Source organism: Macrobrachium nipponense, chromosome 11, assembly GCF_015104395.2.
Source record: "Macrobrachium nipponense isolate FS-2020 chromosome 11, ASM1510439v2, whole genome shotgun sequence".
NCBI lineage: Eukaryota > Metazoa > Arthropoda > Malacostraca > Decapoda > Palaemonidae > Macrobrachium > Macrobrachium nipponense.
Window position 1 is genome coordinate 29203698 of NC_061087.1, and position 16404 is coordinate 29220101.

The following is a 16404-nucleotide window of genomic DNA, read 5'->3' on the forward strand; positions in this document are numbered from 1 at the left end:
ATTGTTGTTGTGAGCCGACTGTATAAATGGCTTGTGTGACGGATAATCCGTGTGTTTTCAGAGTGTCGGAAAGGATTAACATTTCAGATCCCGGCAAGGTTTTCTTTACACGCACTAATATGTTCGAAGTTACGTTCGGCTCGAGAGTTTGCGTGCCAGCTGATATTACGGGCAAGCGAGAATTCTGTTGGGTCGCATGGATTATTTCTTGGTTTATGAGACAAGTGATTGGTTCTTCAATATATATGATACTACTCAGTCTGTCTCCTTATTATCTAAAAACTGATTTTAGGGTATTAGAAGCCTTATAGAATTTTCCTTTGATATACACGCTGTGTTTTGCAGGGCCTAAGGTAATATTTGAGTGCCCATAGACGGGTATCTGATAATTACTGACACGGGATACATATTAATGTTTTGTACAACGATAAAGGTATCGGAAAACGTGCGCTTACCGACCTTGTACTGAACATGAGTTACTCCTACCACTTTAATTCATTACTCTCCTATACCCGAAGTCTATCCGGACTTCTCTATAGGGAAAAAGTTTTTTTTTTGAAAAGAGTAAATGATGAGTCCAAATCCATGGATAAAGTACGTGGACTACGGAACAAAGAACAAAGTAAATGAGTTAATGGCCAAATATACTGCATGTAAGGTTGTCGTAACTCGTCTTACTTATAAGTGCGTGAATTTCTGTGCAAAATCTACGGGAACCTAGCACAGATTTTTTGGATTCGCCGGTGTTTTTCATAGGAAAATCGATTGACTCACAATGATCGATAATGATTAAACTGATTATGATACAAAAGATGTGGATATGGATGGACCCACATAGTCCTCTCCCCAATTGGAGGTAACTACGTGGTTATTGCTTTGTTTAAGCACTCCTTGAAAATTCGCTTGACCTTGCAAGTTCTGGCTAGACGGCCCAGGAACAGAGGTACCTGAAGCACGATTTGTTTGTTTTTGCTGTTGAGCAGCATTTCCGTTTGCTTGTTTCTTTTTATAGTACTGAGGACCCTTCTTTTTGTTTGCATTGGCAACTGTTTGCGTGTTTGTAGGATTCTGCTGTTGATTCGCGAGAAGCAACGATTATATGAATGAGTGGAACTATTATGTATTGAACAAAAACGCTCCCGACAGTCTGAAGTCATGTGACTGGCCGTTTACAGTTATAACAAACCATCCCTGCAGCTTGATTATTATTATGGACCACGTTTACTTGTTGTGGTTTATTCTCATTTTTTGCAAAAAGTTGAGTAAGCGAGGGATCAAGGTCGGTACATTTAGACATGTGTTTTTTGATTTGTTTATACACATCTAATTCCGTACTGTTGGGCTGCAATTTTTTGTCAAAACACCGCACTAAAGCTTCAGGCAACATTGCTGTAATGCTCGTGAGGTAAATTAGATGGATAAAATCTTTCACGGCGATCCTGGAACTTGTAACCCACCCGGAGTTACTTAAATTTACTGATATTCATTTAGCCGGGTCGGCGATTAGCGCCGCCCGCTCGACAACATTAAGCTGTGTCATAGAGGCTTGTTAAGGTTAAGGATATTTCTTAAGCTAGTACTACGTCTAGAGCCTCTTCACCGCCATACACGGCACGTAACCTAACTTTGAACTCGTCCCATGTAGCCGCCTCTTGGAAAGAAACGCCTCTTAGATATGCACTTGTGTCTCCTTTAGCAAAGTCTATGAAGCTTTTGGCTTCCTGTAATTGTACAGCTGGGTCTGTGATGGCTTTTTGCATTGAAATGAGCGTCCCCCTACAGATGAGATCCATGCCTCAACATTTTGAGGCAGGAACCCATTGACCCGACCTTGAAAAGGGACAATTGCTGACCTCGCGCTCACGAGCATCACAACATTCGGGTTGCCAGCCGCAATAGTTGCCATGTTCACTTTTACTTTTTTCTTATCACTCCTGTTCCTTGCAGTCCTATCAAAATATCTATAAGAATACACTCGACCACTACGTAAACGCATATGCAATATACTGTATAAATGTGTTGCAAGTAATAGGAAAACCCCACAAAAAAGATAATAGAAGTACAGATAATTTGATAAAGATATTATTCGGAGAATTCCTGCAAGAAAACGATTAGCAACAACGAGAAAAAAAAATAGTCTGCGGGCGAGAACTCGTAGTTGAAGATTGATTGTGTAATGAATGAAGATTAAGATGGCGAACAACTCACCTCCTGTAATATTGGACGATCGACTCCTGATGAACAACACTTCACTGAGAAAAAACCTGAATAGATAAAATTCTACTTAGCTCTGGGTTATATGGGGAAGGATTGTTGACATGGGATGACGTCACAGTTTCCTCTCTCCCGTGTCAGAAGTCGTGATGACGTCACGGTCTCCTCTCTTCCTCGCGTTGCATGAAGAAGTCCAAGATTGATGACGTCACAGCCCCCTTCCTCGCGTTGCTTCCTCTTGGCCTACTCTTCGCGTCCTTGCTAGTGATCGCGCGTTGTTTCCTTTATGTGTTTCTTCTCTTTCTGTTGATGTTCGATGCTGCTCTCATCCGGTGTTGATTCTCGGAGATATGTGACAACAGTCACTCAATCGTCGATGTTGATGCTTGTATTCTCGATGAAGGACATATCTTCGTCTTCATAAAATGTTGCGTTGATTGAAGATCCTGTTTCCTCTGTTTTTTATTGACTTATAGCTGGAAGTTGGTGATTGCAGTTCTTCGGTTGGCTGATATGGGTCTTGTTAATGTTATTCTTCGTTAATCGCTGCCACCATTCTTAGTCGTTTCGCTTTTGCGAAAGACTGTTTGTCTTTTCTTACGACTGTCATTCGTAAGCATTCTGGTTCCCTCTTTCTCCTATGTGATATCTTAGTAGAGTGGTTCTTCTTAAAGTAAAGGAGATGATTCAAACGGATAAGTTGAATAATAGTAGAACAACTTTATTACTGAACTCCATAACAAGAGAGACAGTTCGGTCGTGAGACCGTTCCGTTTTATCGCTAGAAATGAACTAACTTCTTAGAGCATCACGTTGATAGCGAAACATTAGCTATCTCAGTGATTCACATAAAAACATACGTAGTCCGCCGGCTCGGAAGTTACAAGTTTCCGGCGCAGGTTAACAGGTCAACCGCTTCCCATGGAAGTTGTTATGAAAAGTTAACAAGATACAAAAGCGATGACATTTTCAAACAAACTTAAACCAGGCTACTGCAGACATCGCATAGCGTGATCTAGATTTGCCTTGGTCACGTAGGACCCTCCTAATTCGCCAATGACCTCAGGTCATGGGTTTTATTTACAGATATGTAATTCTAAAATGTATTTATTACATATGTATGGATAAAAGCGTTCAAAATAAAAAAAAAATTACATGCAAACCAGCATATCTGCTCCCACAAGATCCATTCTTACCGTTTCATCTATGTTTCTGCATTATATGCTCATAATTCTTCAATTTTTAAAATGAAATCTTGTAATTGGTACCAACACCCCACATAGTATTCCAAAGTAAATTTACCATTTGGCAGCAAATGTACGCAGTAATACAGTAGTAATAAATTGGCAAAACAAGTTGTGAAAACCTATGATATTTGCTTGTACTGTACATGATGCAAAAAGAAACATGGTTCAAGTTAATTAGTATAATTGTTTCAAATTCTTTTAGGAATGTGCATGCTTCTTGCAGAAATGGCATTTTACTAGAAAATACCAGGCAGAAGTGTTGGTTACATTACCTTCATAAAAGGGGGCCAATTTTGAATATGCATTTTTGAGAACTCCCACATGCATTTTTGAGAATTTTAATAAATTGTTATAAATAGGTTCTGACTTGATCAAGAGCTTAATAAATATCATGAAATATAATAAACTGTATTCATTCCTCTAGGTTCTTAGATTTGTCTGACACATATGTATTGTTTTATGTACAGTATATAATATTTTAGGAATAAGTACCTAAATATCAGATATATAATTATTAAGAAATACTGTATATTGTAACTTCCCTTAGACATGGATTTCAACTTCCCTCAAATGACAAATGATGAATGGCCACCCTGCTTCATAATATCTATGTCTATGTATTTGCAGATGCCTACAGTGGATTAGAGTTGTCAATATTAAATGTCTTCTTGATAAAAGTACAAAATATGTAAAACAACTGTTGTAGAGTATGCAGTCTTCATTTCCTGCAAGAACTATGCGAACTCGGTTTCTCAAATCAATAAAAATGCATGTACCAAGATCACAAAATCTTGGCAAGTGTGGATGAAGTATGTTGATTGCCTATAATATAAAGATGTTGTTATATACTGTCATTTGTTTTATAACACATTTTTATAGTACAGTATTATGCACTGAAAATGTTAGTTATACTAGTAACTCTTTCCCACTTTCACAGGTAATCCAAATGATACATCTGCAGCACCAGCAATAACATACAACTCTGAGTGCAGTACTGCAACATTTGAAAGCATTTTTTAAAAATCTGGCACAGGTACAGTTCAGTGCACATTTCCATTTTTACTTCATTAATATTGCTTTTAAAGGAGTAAAATGTCAGTAGATTATAAAAACCTTGAAGTGTTATGCTGTAATTTGATTAGCATATACAGTATTACTAGTGCCTGTTCTAAGTGAGTGTTTCATGTGATTTTGTTTAATAATTACCCAAGCCCAAAAAAAGGAAAATAATTACTGTATACTATATTGGTGAAATAATAAGATAATATGAGAATAAGTGTTTCATTCTAACTGCCTCTCAATTTTAGATAAAGATACTTAGCAATTAATGTTAACTGCCCTCTCAATTTTAGATAAAGATACTTAGCAATTAATGTTACATTAACTGAAGGATTTTATTTAATGATTCAGAAATGCTTATGATAGAGCCCTATAATCATGTTAACAAGCAATATTAATCGATTTAGTATTCAATAATTTATAAAGAGAAGTTTATTGCAGCATAAGAATAAATTTTAACATTTAAAAATGCCGCGCTACGCCACAGCCAAGTTTTAGTCGAGGGCATGATCAATAGATGGCGCGCATTCTGACGGGTTGGATGATGTTTTTTTTAATGGTATTAATAGTCAGTTTCTCATCTTTCGTGTATTGTCTTTGGTTAGAAGGCCCCACCAGCGTTTTGCTGAGCACTTGTAGTACAAACATCGCTCCATTTACTTCTACGTTGCATTCACTCTCTTGCTCAGCAGATGCTGAGGACACTCTCCACCCATGTGTCTTATGGCCACCATTCACTGAATGACTGTCTGTATCGTTCGCAACAACACTGTGTATGGCCTTGTCTGAATGCAAAAGTGGGTGGAGCTTCGTGTCTGAACGATCTCGGCGGGAATCTGTCACAACCTGGTTGCTGCTGGCTTGCAACTTATGTCTGTCATACACATATCGTTCAATGTATGCGTTTGTCTGTCGATATAACGCTATCACGCGCGTCTCTCTGGAGATGATGCCATGTCTCCTCGAGACAAAATCTTTGTTCAGACTGAAATCGGTGTGGAGATTGTTCATGAATAGCGTGTCTGTCATCGAGTCTTTCCACATGATTGAGCCATCCCTCCACCGACAATACCCTATTCCCCCTCATCCACCTTTTCCAGTTCTCTTTCTACCACAAATACCACCTCCATCTCTGCACACTCCACCTTTTCTCGCTCTTCTGTGAGGAGAGGTGATTCAGAAATCCCTTCATTACATTCCAACACTGGCTTGGGAAGAAGAAGAAGAAGATGAAGCCTGCTACCTTATGTGCTTCGTCTAGTGTTCTCCAACTGGCCTCTAATCTCTCACACTGCCGTCACTTTGAATACTTGCTCCCAAATGCCTGTGAGATTCTACCGATTCCATTCGCCTAACGTCCATAATGACCGTTTAATTTGTGTGAGTGTGTGTGTGTGTGTAATATACATACACACGGTGTCCATAAAGTCCCCAGTACCATTACAGGCCATAAATATACTTGTAGTGGTACTGGGACTTTATGGACACCCTGTACATAAAATATGTATTCCCCCCACGTATATATATATATATATATATATATATATATATATATATATATATATATATATATATGTGTGTGTGTGTGTGTGTGTGTGTGTAAGCATGCATCGAGCTACAAATGTCCTTTAATATCTGAATCGCTCTACCTCGGAATTAATATATTTTTATATATGTTGACCGAAGGGGAATTTTTTTTAGTTGATAAGAACCATCGAACCCAACAAATATGCATGTGTGTGTAAATAAGTATATCTTAGTTTTATCAGACCACTGAGCTGATTAACAGCTCTCCTAGGGCTGGCCCGAAGGATTAGATATTTTTAAGTGTATGGAACCAATTGGTTACCTAGCAACGAGACCTACAGCTTATTGTGGGATCCGAACCACACTGAATCGAGAAATGAATTTCTATCACCAGAAATAAATTCCTCTGGTTCCGCGTTGGCCGAGCCGAGAATCGAACGTCGGACGCATGTGTGTGTAACATATATACATAAAAATATGTTCACATTTATATGTGTGTAACATATATACATAAAAATATGTACACATTTATATACACACGAATATATACATATATACATACCCCTCAGCAGATCGCGTATTGCTTTTATTTTCCCAACAGTAAACGACCCACGATCGTAGAGAAAAAAACAAAAGCGCTTCGGTCGGCAGTTAAGCGTGTTGGCGCCACTAAGGATAATGTCGCACTAATGAACCGCGTTAGATGTAATGTTCAAGTGTTAAGTAAAGACCACCTTAAAAGCCGAATAGGACCAGGAGATCAATAGAACGCCAAAATCTAAGACGGTAAAGTCACGCGTCTTGTTACAAGCACCCTTTTGCCCCAAATAATCATTCTGGTGCTACACCAAGCAGTGAGCTTTTTAAAAGTATTAGACCATGTGCTCACCTGGGCCATTAAATCCATTCGGATTCGTAGGGTCTCTTAGTTTTGGACGCCAGACTACGACAGCCAATAATATCACTAAGTCAGCCATCAGTCGATGGTGCGGAAAGCAAAGAATTCGAAAATTAGAAGGCGATGAAAAATAGCTCCATTTATAGTAGCGTCCTTTCGGGCTTCCAGCTGTACCCATGATCTAGGCCTATGTCTAGAGTCCAGTCGTTCTCAACCTGTGGGCGTCAGCTATATATACATATATATATATATATATATATATATATATATACTATATCTATATATATATGTATATATATATATATATATGTATATATATATATATATATATATATATATATATATATATATATATATATATATATATATATACGCTGTGCCATTATAGTAGCAGAGTCTACTACGCAAAATTCAGTTGAGGGTCATTATGGACTCTACAATTGATCAACACTTGAGCCAAACCTCACGCACTGTGTAGTACTTAAGCTACAAGAACCAGCCATATTAATGAGAGGGTTTTTTGCACGCCACTTCGCTTATTATAGTCCCTCTTTCTACTTCTAATTCTTCTACTTATTCTTCCTCCTCCTCCGCTTCTTCGTTTCCAAATGGAAAACGTATCTTCGAAACAAAACGAACTACCGAAAGAAAGGTGAAAAAAAAAAAAGATTGTTTTTCGTATAAAAAAATCTTAAAAGTGTGGAAAATTAATGATGTGGATATCTTTTTTAACTGAAACGTAAAGTAATGTTTTTATCACTTTGCTGTTGTCGTTTTTTGAAAGTATGAAAAGCAAATAATCTAAACAACAACGTCTCTTCAGTACAAAAAAAGATATCTTTTTCCTTGTCGTTTTAATAGGCAAAAATAAATCAATAAAATTTTTTAAAAAACTAAAGTAGTATTCATTAAATTATTTTTCAATAATTTCTGCAAATGTCAAAATAAACCCGTTTTGTTTCGAAGATACGTTTCCCATTTGGAAACGAAGAAGCGGAGGAGGAGGAAGAATAAGTAGAAGAAGAAGAAGAAGAATTAGAAGTAGAAAGAGGGACTATAATAAGCGAAGTGGCGTGCAAAAAACCCTCTCATTAATATGGCTGGTTCTTGTAGCTTAAGTACTACACAGTGCGTGAGGTTTGGCTCAAGTGTTGATCAATTGTAGAGTCCATAATGAGTTGAGAACTTCATATCCTCACATGGATGACCTGTGGGGAAGGAGACAAGTGTGGGTAACAAGTATACAACCTCTAGTTGACACATTAGCTACAAGTGAGCCTCCCCTCTTTTTTATGAGAGGAGACCATTAAATAATAATTCCACGTAGGTCTGCTCGTCTTTCTTCAACAAACTGAACCAGCCACCAGGTTCAAGTTGCGATTATGTAAACAATCGTTAGATAATTCCCATTCTCTTCACTGAACGCAGCGACCATGTCTCGACACAGGTACTAGGTTCCGGCAAACTGGGAGAAAGATTTAAGGCTAATATCTATGGGCAACATGGATAACGACACCTCATCCGCCGGTCGGTTTCATCTATGGGCCCTTAACAATCCAATAAGCATCTTCCTTTAGAAGGCTGACGTTGAACCCTGATGTTCTGCTTCCTCTCTCCCTCCGGATAGGCCTAGCCGATATCCCTGAGCACATATGCAGTTGAAAGCGGCATAAATGCAACTGCAGCATCGCAGTAAGAAGATCGAAGAGGATGGAGTAACTACCAATTCAATGTAGAGTTACCTAACGACACCCCCAAACCTGTAATTCGGTGATAAGTCGTTAACACTGCTGTCTGAAACTGTCCCTACTTGTGCAGACGCTAATGAGAAAAGTTGTATCGATCGAAAGGCTTTGTTTGAAGTTTTCCACTTTTGCCAGCAACGCAGCTTTATTGATAAGTGTTGATTTTTAATGGACGGCCATTTAATCACGCCATTGTGGATCTTTGAGCAATGTAAGTAACGCAACTTATCGGAGCAAATATTTCCTCTACAGTAACTTGGCTTCATCAAGACCACTCGGTGGTCTTGGCTTCATCCCCTCTGTAATCTCTGTTGTCTTTAAGTTTATCCTAAATCATTGTTGCCATAGCCATCTTCTTGTTGCCACTTAGTTATTAATTGCAAATTTTCGGGCTTGCTTGATGAATCATAAAAACAATGATTAAATTTAGATTATATATTTATTACATGCATATGTGTGCATATATAAGTACATTATATAATTAATGTTATTATAGAATTGACCTACACAAACATATCCTTTTCAACTTCTACGCCTTCCTGCCTTCAGGCTTGTTTAGACTCATTTTGAGAAAAAAAAAAAAAAAAAAAAAAAAAAACAAAAAAAAAAAAAAAAAAAAAAAAAAAAAACTTTGCACATAAGACATGTTACAGTTAAATGAGACAAAAACATGAAAATCAGATGTGATTGTCAACATTGTTACAGGGTATAAGATATAAAAGGTTTTCATTTATTTCTTTGCGATTGCACAATGAACATCTTGTTCACAAGCAAGTGAATAATGAAATAAAATATATGATAACTTATTAGTCTGCACATACACAGAAACAGACTTATAACACGGATTTTTTTTAAAGACAAAGCTAAATTAAACTTGGTAAACCTACTCATAAACCTTTTCTATAGCGAAACACCACCTAAGTGATGTACGACGACACAGAAGAAAGGAGAACTACGATCTCTCTCTCTCTCTCTCTAACCTCAAAAGAATACAATTCAGTGGCAACACTCATTGATGTAGGGAAACAGCCTATACTTCACACAGCCCATACAAGATGTATGTCTCCTCCGCATCGTTCAACATTCCATCAAGCAAACCAAGATAGAACTGGTCACCTCCAAAATTGTTGGGCTGACCTTCGCCCCACGGAAAACCTATGTGAACTAGGTATCCATCCAGGTCATACCAAGTATACATATCTCCGGTGGAGGGGCGTTTCATTCCTAACCAGGCGCCATTGACCCCAAATACATGTAGAAGCACCAAAGCGAAGGTCATGTCCGGAGGCAGCCACAAGCGGCCGCCCATGTTCTCGCAAGCGGTTTTCTGCTGCGTCCAGGAACCTACGGAATTCGTCAGTTTGATGCTCTTGCCATTGCGTCTGTCGACGTAGTATGTGGAGAGCGAGAGCGGTGCCGCTGCGGTGGTAACCAGCCTGGTGAGAGAGGGCTGCAGGAGGCTGCATTCTTTGGTGCTTGTGTCCCATGTGAACGCCCAGCACTGGTATGTGGAGGCGCACTTGAGGGCGCACCTGCAGGAGGGATTATGCTTCAGCAGGAAGTAGAAGTAAGATCTTACTGAACTACTTTTTTTTTTAATGGAATATTGTATCATCTGATTTCATCAATCATTTCCAGGAACAAAAGAAAGATTTCGGTTTTTACCTTGTCAGACGATCGAGGCTAAATTTCGCATCATAAGTCCCGCTGATCATTTTCCCCTTGTATAACTGGACGTACAAGTGCTCTTGTTTGTCGGCTAGGCACATAACGCATCCTGTGGTGAGCAACCACATCACTACCAGTGCCCGGAATGTTGATGACATCTCGCACAAGTGACCTGGATGATAATAATAATAATAATAATAAATAATAATAATAATAATAATAATAATAATAATAATAATAATAATAATATAGAAGACGATTGGTCAACATCTGGAATGAGAGGAATAACACCCCCCAAACAGAGCAGAGGCTGGCAGACCAAGTAAGGAACATAAAGAAAAAGAACTGGCTCTCCCCAACAGAAAGAGAAGAACTGGAAAGGGAAATGTCACACGACAACGAATTACACGAAGACGAACTGAGAGACGATGCCACAGAAGACGACAGGGAGGATGAGGTATCAAACAACGACACACGAAGAAACACCGACGAAGTAACAGAGAGGACGGAATGGGTAGAGAAGATTAGACAATGGATGGAGCCAGATACAGAGAGAACAAAGATCCCCTCCATGAAAGCCTACAACACCAAGAAATTAATGGAGAAAACAAGTGAAGTCAATGAAATAATGGGCATAATATACACCACCAGTATCACAGAAACAAATAACTTGACATATGCAGGAGCAAGATTAGTAGCAGAACTGATGGGGATTCGAACACCAACACCACCAGCACAACCAACCCAACAGAAACCAAAAACAGCAACCTCCTTGGAAAAGGCGCCTGGAAAAGCAAATCATGGTGGTGAGATCTGACTTGAGTAAACTGAAAGAGATGGCAGAAAAAAGGCTAAGAAACAAGAAAACAAGGGAGGAACTCAACGAGAAATACAAAGTACAAGAGAGCGGACTAAACAACACAATAGAAGATGTAAAACAGAGGCTTAAGGCCAAAGCACATAAGATCCAACGGTACATGAACAGGAATAAGGGATACCAACAGAACAAACTATTCGGAACCAACCAGAAAAGACTATACAGCCAACTAAGAGGGGAAGACAACCACCCAGAAATTCCTGAAGCTGAACCAAGTAAGAGACTCTGGGAAAACATATGGAGCAATCCGGTATCACACAACAAATATGCAACATGGCTCCAGGAAGTCAAGGAAGAAGAAACAGGGAGAATAAAACAAAGATTCACAGAGATCACGACAGACACAGTCAGACACCAACTAAAGAAAATGCCAAACTGGAAAGCCCCAGGTCCCGATGAAGACCATGGATACTGGCTCAAAAACTTCAAGGCCCTACACCCACGAATAGCAGAACAACTCCAGCATTGTATCTCAAATCACCTAGCACCCAAATGGATGACCACAGGAAGAACATCCTTAGTACAAAAAGACAAGAGTAAGGGAAATATAGCCAGTAACTACAGGCCTATCACCTGCCTACCAATAATGTGGAAGTTACTAACAGGTTTCATCAGTGAAAGGCTATACAACTACCTAGAGGAGACAAACACATCCCCCCCACCAACAGAAAGGCTGCAGAAGGAAGTGTAGGGGCACAAAAGACCAGCTCCTGATAGACAAAATGGTAATGAAGAACAGTAGGAGAAGGAAAACCAACCTAAGCATGGCATGGATAGACTATAAGAAAGCCTTCGACATGATACCACACACATGGCTAATAGAATGCCTGAAAATATATGGGGCAGAGGAAAATACCATCAGCTTCCTCAAAAATACAATGCGCAACTGGAATACAATACTTTCAAGCTCTGGAATAAGACTAGCAGAGGTTAATATCAGGAGAGGGATCTTCCAGGGCGATTCACTGTCCCCACTACTCTTCGTAGTAGCCATGATTCCCATGACAAAAGTACTACAGAAGATGGATGCCGGGTACCAACTCAAGAAAAGAGGCAACAGAATCAACCATCTGATGTTCATGGACGACATCAAGCTGTATGGTAAGAGCATCAAGGAAATAGATACCCTAATCCAGACTGTAAGAATTGTATCTGGGGACATCAGGATGGAGTTTGGAATAGAAAAATGCGCCTTAGTCAACATACAAAACAAAAGGCAAAGTAACGAGAACTGAAGGGATAAAGCTACCAGATGGGAGCAACATCAAACACATAGATGAGACAGGATACAAATACCTGGGAATAATGGGAGGAGGAGATATAAAACACCAAGAGATGAAGGACACGATCAGGAAAGAATATATGCAGAGACTCAAGGCGATACTTAAGTGAAAACTCAACGCCGAAAATATGATAAAAGCCATAAACACATGGGCAGTGCCAGTAATCAGATACAGCGCAGGAATAGTGGAATGGACGAAGGCAGAACTCCGCAGTATAGATCAGAAAACGAGGAAACATATGACAATACACAAAGCACTACACCCAAGAGCAAATACGGACAGACATACATAACACGAAAGGAAGGAGGGAGAGGACTACTAAGTATAGAGGACTGCGTCAACATCGAAAACAGAGCACTGGGGCAATATCTGAAAACCAGTGAAGACGAGTGGCTAAAGAGTGCATGGGAAGAAGGACTAATAAAAGTGACGAGACCCAGAAATATACAGAGACAGGAGAAAGACAGACAGAACAGAGGACTGGCACAACAAACCAATGCACGGACAATACATGAGACAGACTAAAGAACTAGCCAGCGATGACAATTGGCAATGGCTACAGAGGGGAGAGCTAAAGAAGGAAACTGAAGGAATGATAACAGCGGCACAAGATCAGGCCCTAAGAACCAGATATGTTCAAAGAACGATAGACGGAAATAACATCTCTCCCATATGTAGGAAGTGCAATACGAAAAATGAAACAATAAACCACATAGCAAGCGAATGCCCGGCACTTGCACAGAACCAGTACAAAAACAGGCATGATTCAGTGGCAAAAGCCCTCCACTGGAGCCTGTGCAAGAAACATCAGCTACCTTGCAGTAATAAGTGGTACGAGCACCAACCTGAGGGAGTGATAGAAAACAATCACGCAAAGATCCTCTGGGACTATGGTATCAGAACGGAAAGGTGATACGTGCAAACAGACCAGACGTGACGTTGATTGACAAAGTCAAGAAGAAAGTATCACTCATTGATGTCGCAATACCATGGGACACCAGAGTTGAAGAGAAAGAGAGGGAAAAAATGGATCAGTATCAAGATCTGAAAATAGAAATAAGAAGGATATGGGATATGACAGTGGAAATCATACCCATAATCATAGGAGCACTAGGCACGATCCCAAGATCCCTGAAAAGGAATCTAGAAAAACTAGAGGGTGAAGTAGCTCCAGGACTCATGCAGAAGAGTGTGATCCTAGAAACGGCACACATAGTAAGAAAAGTGATGGACTCCTAAGGGGGCAGGATGCAACCCGGAACCACACACTATAAATACCACCCAGTCGAATTGGAGGACTGTGATAGAGCAAAAAAAAAAAAAAAAAAAATAATAATAATAATAATAATAATAATCAGCTAAGGACTCTTGGTGGTTACAGAAATCAGGCCAAGAATGCTAAATAAAAAAAAAGTGAAAATGGCAAATCTCAGTATAATAATAAAAACAGATTATGCAGTTAATAAGAATATAAATAATTGCAAAAAATGGAGCATTAGTATAAAGATTTTCTTCTGTGTGTGTTGTATGTCTGAGGCTGTTGTGATGCGCTAAAGCTAATGTTGAAAAATCGGAATATTCTTGCCGATGAATGCCCCTGGTGCTGTGAAATGGTACCTGAGGCAGCAGTGCTGCGTGCAGCAGCAGTTTGCTTCATTCTTCGTCTGACTTTGAAGTGTGAAAAGTTACAGATTCAGTTGACCATTAAGTTGGTTCATAAGTGCCTGTTTGTGGTTGTATGTAACACACACACACACACACACACACACACACACACACACAGAGTTCACTTCGAAACTTGTCACAAATGAATTCTCACTGAACACAGGTGTGATATAGTCGAAGTCAACGTTAAAATCTAGGCTTAGTCTCCTATGTGACGAACACCTTACTGGATGTTGTGCCTTGTGGACTGCAGTGCAGTTGACTATATGAAGCACTGTGGGGGAAGCGCACATCGCTTGTCAGTGTTGACTTAATGAGCCTCGGCTCCACTGAGTGGTGATTGGTTAAAATGTGTTTATATTGGAGTCGCCCAGAGCAAATGCAAAGTAATACTTCAGAGGAAGTCACCTTTCTGACGAAAATGACGAGAAATATGCCGTCGGAATTTGAGCCACGAGTATTTAACATTATGCGAAAGATAACTATAAGAAAACAGAAGCACAGAAACAGCCTAATTCTTAAAGAGGAACTTATGGTTGCATTTTAGCTGTTTTCTTAATTTTCACAACCAATTTTTTATTGCACCATGGGCGCCGCCATTGTGTGTGGCTCATCTGTTATGCGTGACGTCATGTAGCGGTCGACTGAGAAAGGCGGAACTATTCCGAGAGAACAGCTAAAAATATATTATTGAAATGGCAAATAAAGTAGTAGCTTGAAGTATGCCTAGTTAGACATATACAGCCCTAAATTCTAAATCCCCATTAATTAAACTAGTTAAAAAGGACTAAGTGAAAGCCCCCATCCATTCATGGACACCACGCACATGGCAACTGACAAGAATAAACTTAAATTCAAAATATACAAGTGGAGACACCATAGTGTACGTAAATAGCGGTAGATAGCCGCCCTATTTTCGGTACCGTGGTCTGTTCAGAGGGAAATTAAGTTCCCAAAACGTATGTAAATATATTTCGTAGCCATACCTAATACCCTGCTCCTAATGTTATATTTTAAATCTGTTGGCAAGAAATGGTCCGAACAGAAAATGGTTTGCGTCGTAGGTTGAAAGATTTTATGTTCATATCCTCCTTTCGAAGAGCCATCAGCCAGCGGTTTGATTTCTCTCTATTTGACGGAATCCTGTGAATGATATGCCTTTGGGACACTTGCCAGAAGTATTGGCACAACCAAACGCCATTAAAGTTGGCATAATTGACGCTATTTGAATGAAAATTTACCTAAAACACGAGGACAATACCGAGGACGAATACTCTACAACACGTGTGCTTCGCTGCTCTCGTTAATGAGGCGCGACGGCGGCGCCACCGTGACGTCATCGGTACTAATCCGCCAAATGGCAACATGGTCGAATCTAGGAGAAACGGCGCTCTCCATTGAAGCACCTCGGCGCTACTTTGAAATGGAATTGTAAAATGAAGGGATTACGTATAGATTTGAGCAATGGCTCATTTTTTTTTTTAGCTTATTAAAAGTTCTGCTTGACGAAATTTAATGGCTATTAACCATAAGTTCCCTTTTAAGTCTGTTCCAGAGACGGGGTAGGACGCAGTGTTTGTTGTTCATATGACTGAAAGAGGTGTTCACCAAGAGACGAAGCAAGTCCGGCAATGCCATGCTTCTTCACAGTCCTGTCTTTTAAATTTGCGAAATTCTTGGAATCTTAAACATTTGGTGACACTTGCTGCTAAAGCATACACAGACACGCACACGAGAGATACTTTATCTTTCAGAGATACTTTCTTTACCAAATTCCACTTACATTTTTTGTTACACCTTAAATAATCCCAGACCAGTCAACTCTGAACTGCTTCTAGTACCAATGACCTGTAATAAGTCAATGATGTTGACTTAAATTACTATTTATGAATGTATACAGGTGTGTAATTCTTTATTTAACAATTTTTTCACATAATATTGTTCCAATGGTTTGTAAGTTATTCTTTGTGACCCAGTAATGACAAAACAGTATCTGTGCAGGATGGGGGCTTCCTTGTAAGCTAGTAAAATCTTTGGAAATCATAACCATTAAACTTGCAAGACTAAAGCGGCCTTTGTGTTTTGTGTACATATTGCTGCTTTGTGTGTATCCTGTGATGGTTTTGTACATAATTGTAGTACTTAAATGTCATTCCAGTTCTTTTGTGAATACATATTATCATAAGATTTGCCAAATGTTAGCAGTATTGACTAATTATTA

General features: G+C 39.4%; 1 long non-coding RNA gene across 1 annotated transcript; it reads right to left on the reverse strand.

The window, feature by feature from the left end:
- Positions 1-9309: 9309 nt before the first annotated feature.
- LOC135223261 (uncharacterized) lies at positions 9310-14431 on the reverse strand. Its single transcript, XR_010316527.1, has 3 exons — positions 14136-14431; positions 10356-10530; positions 9310-10222 (listed from the first exon to the last, which is right to left on the reverse strand). It is a non-coding gene; the product is annotated as an uncharacterized LOC135223261 (long non-coding RNA).
- Positions 14432-16404: the final 1973 nt, after the last annotated feature.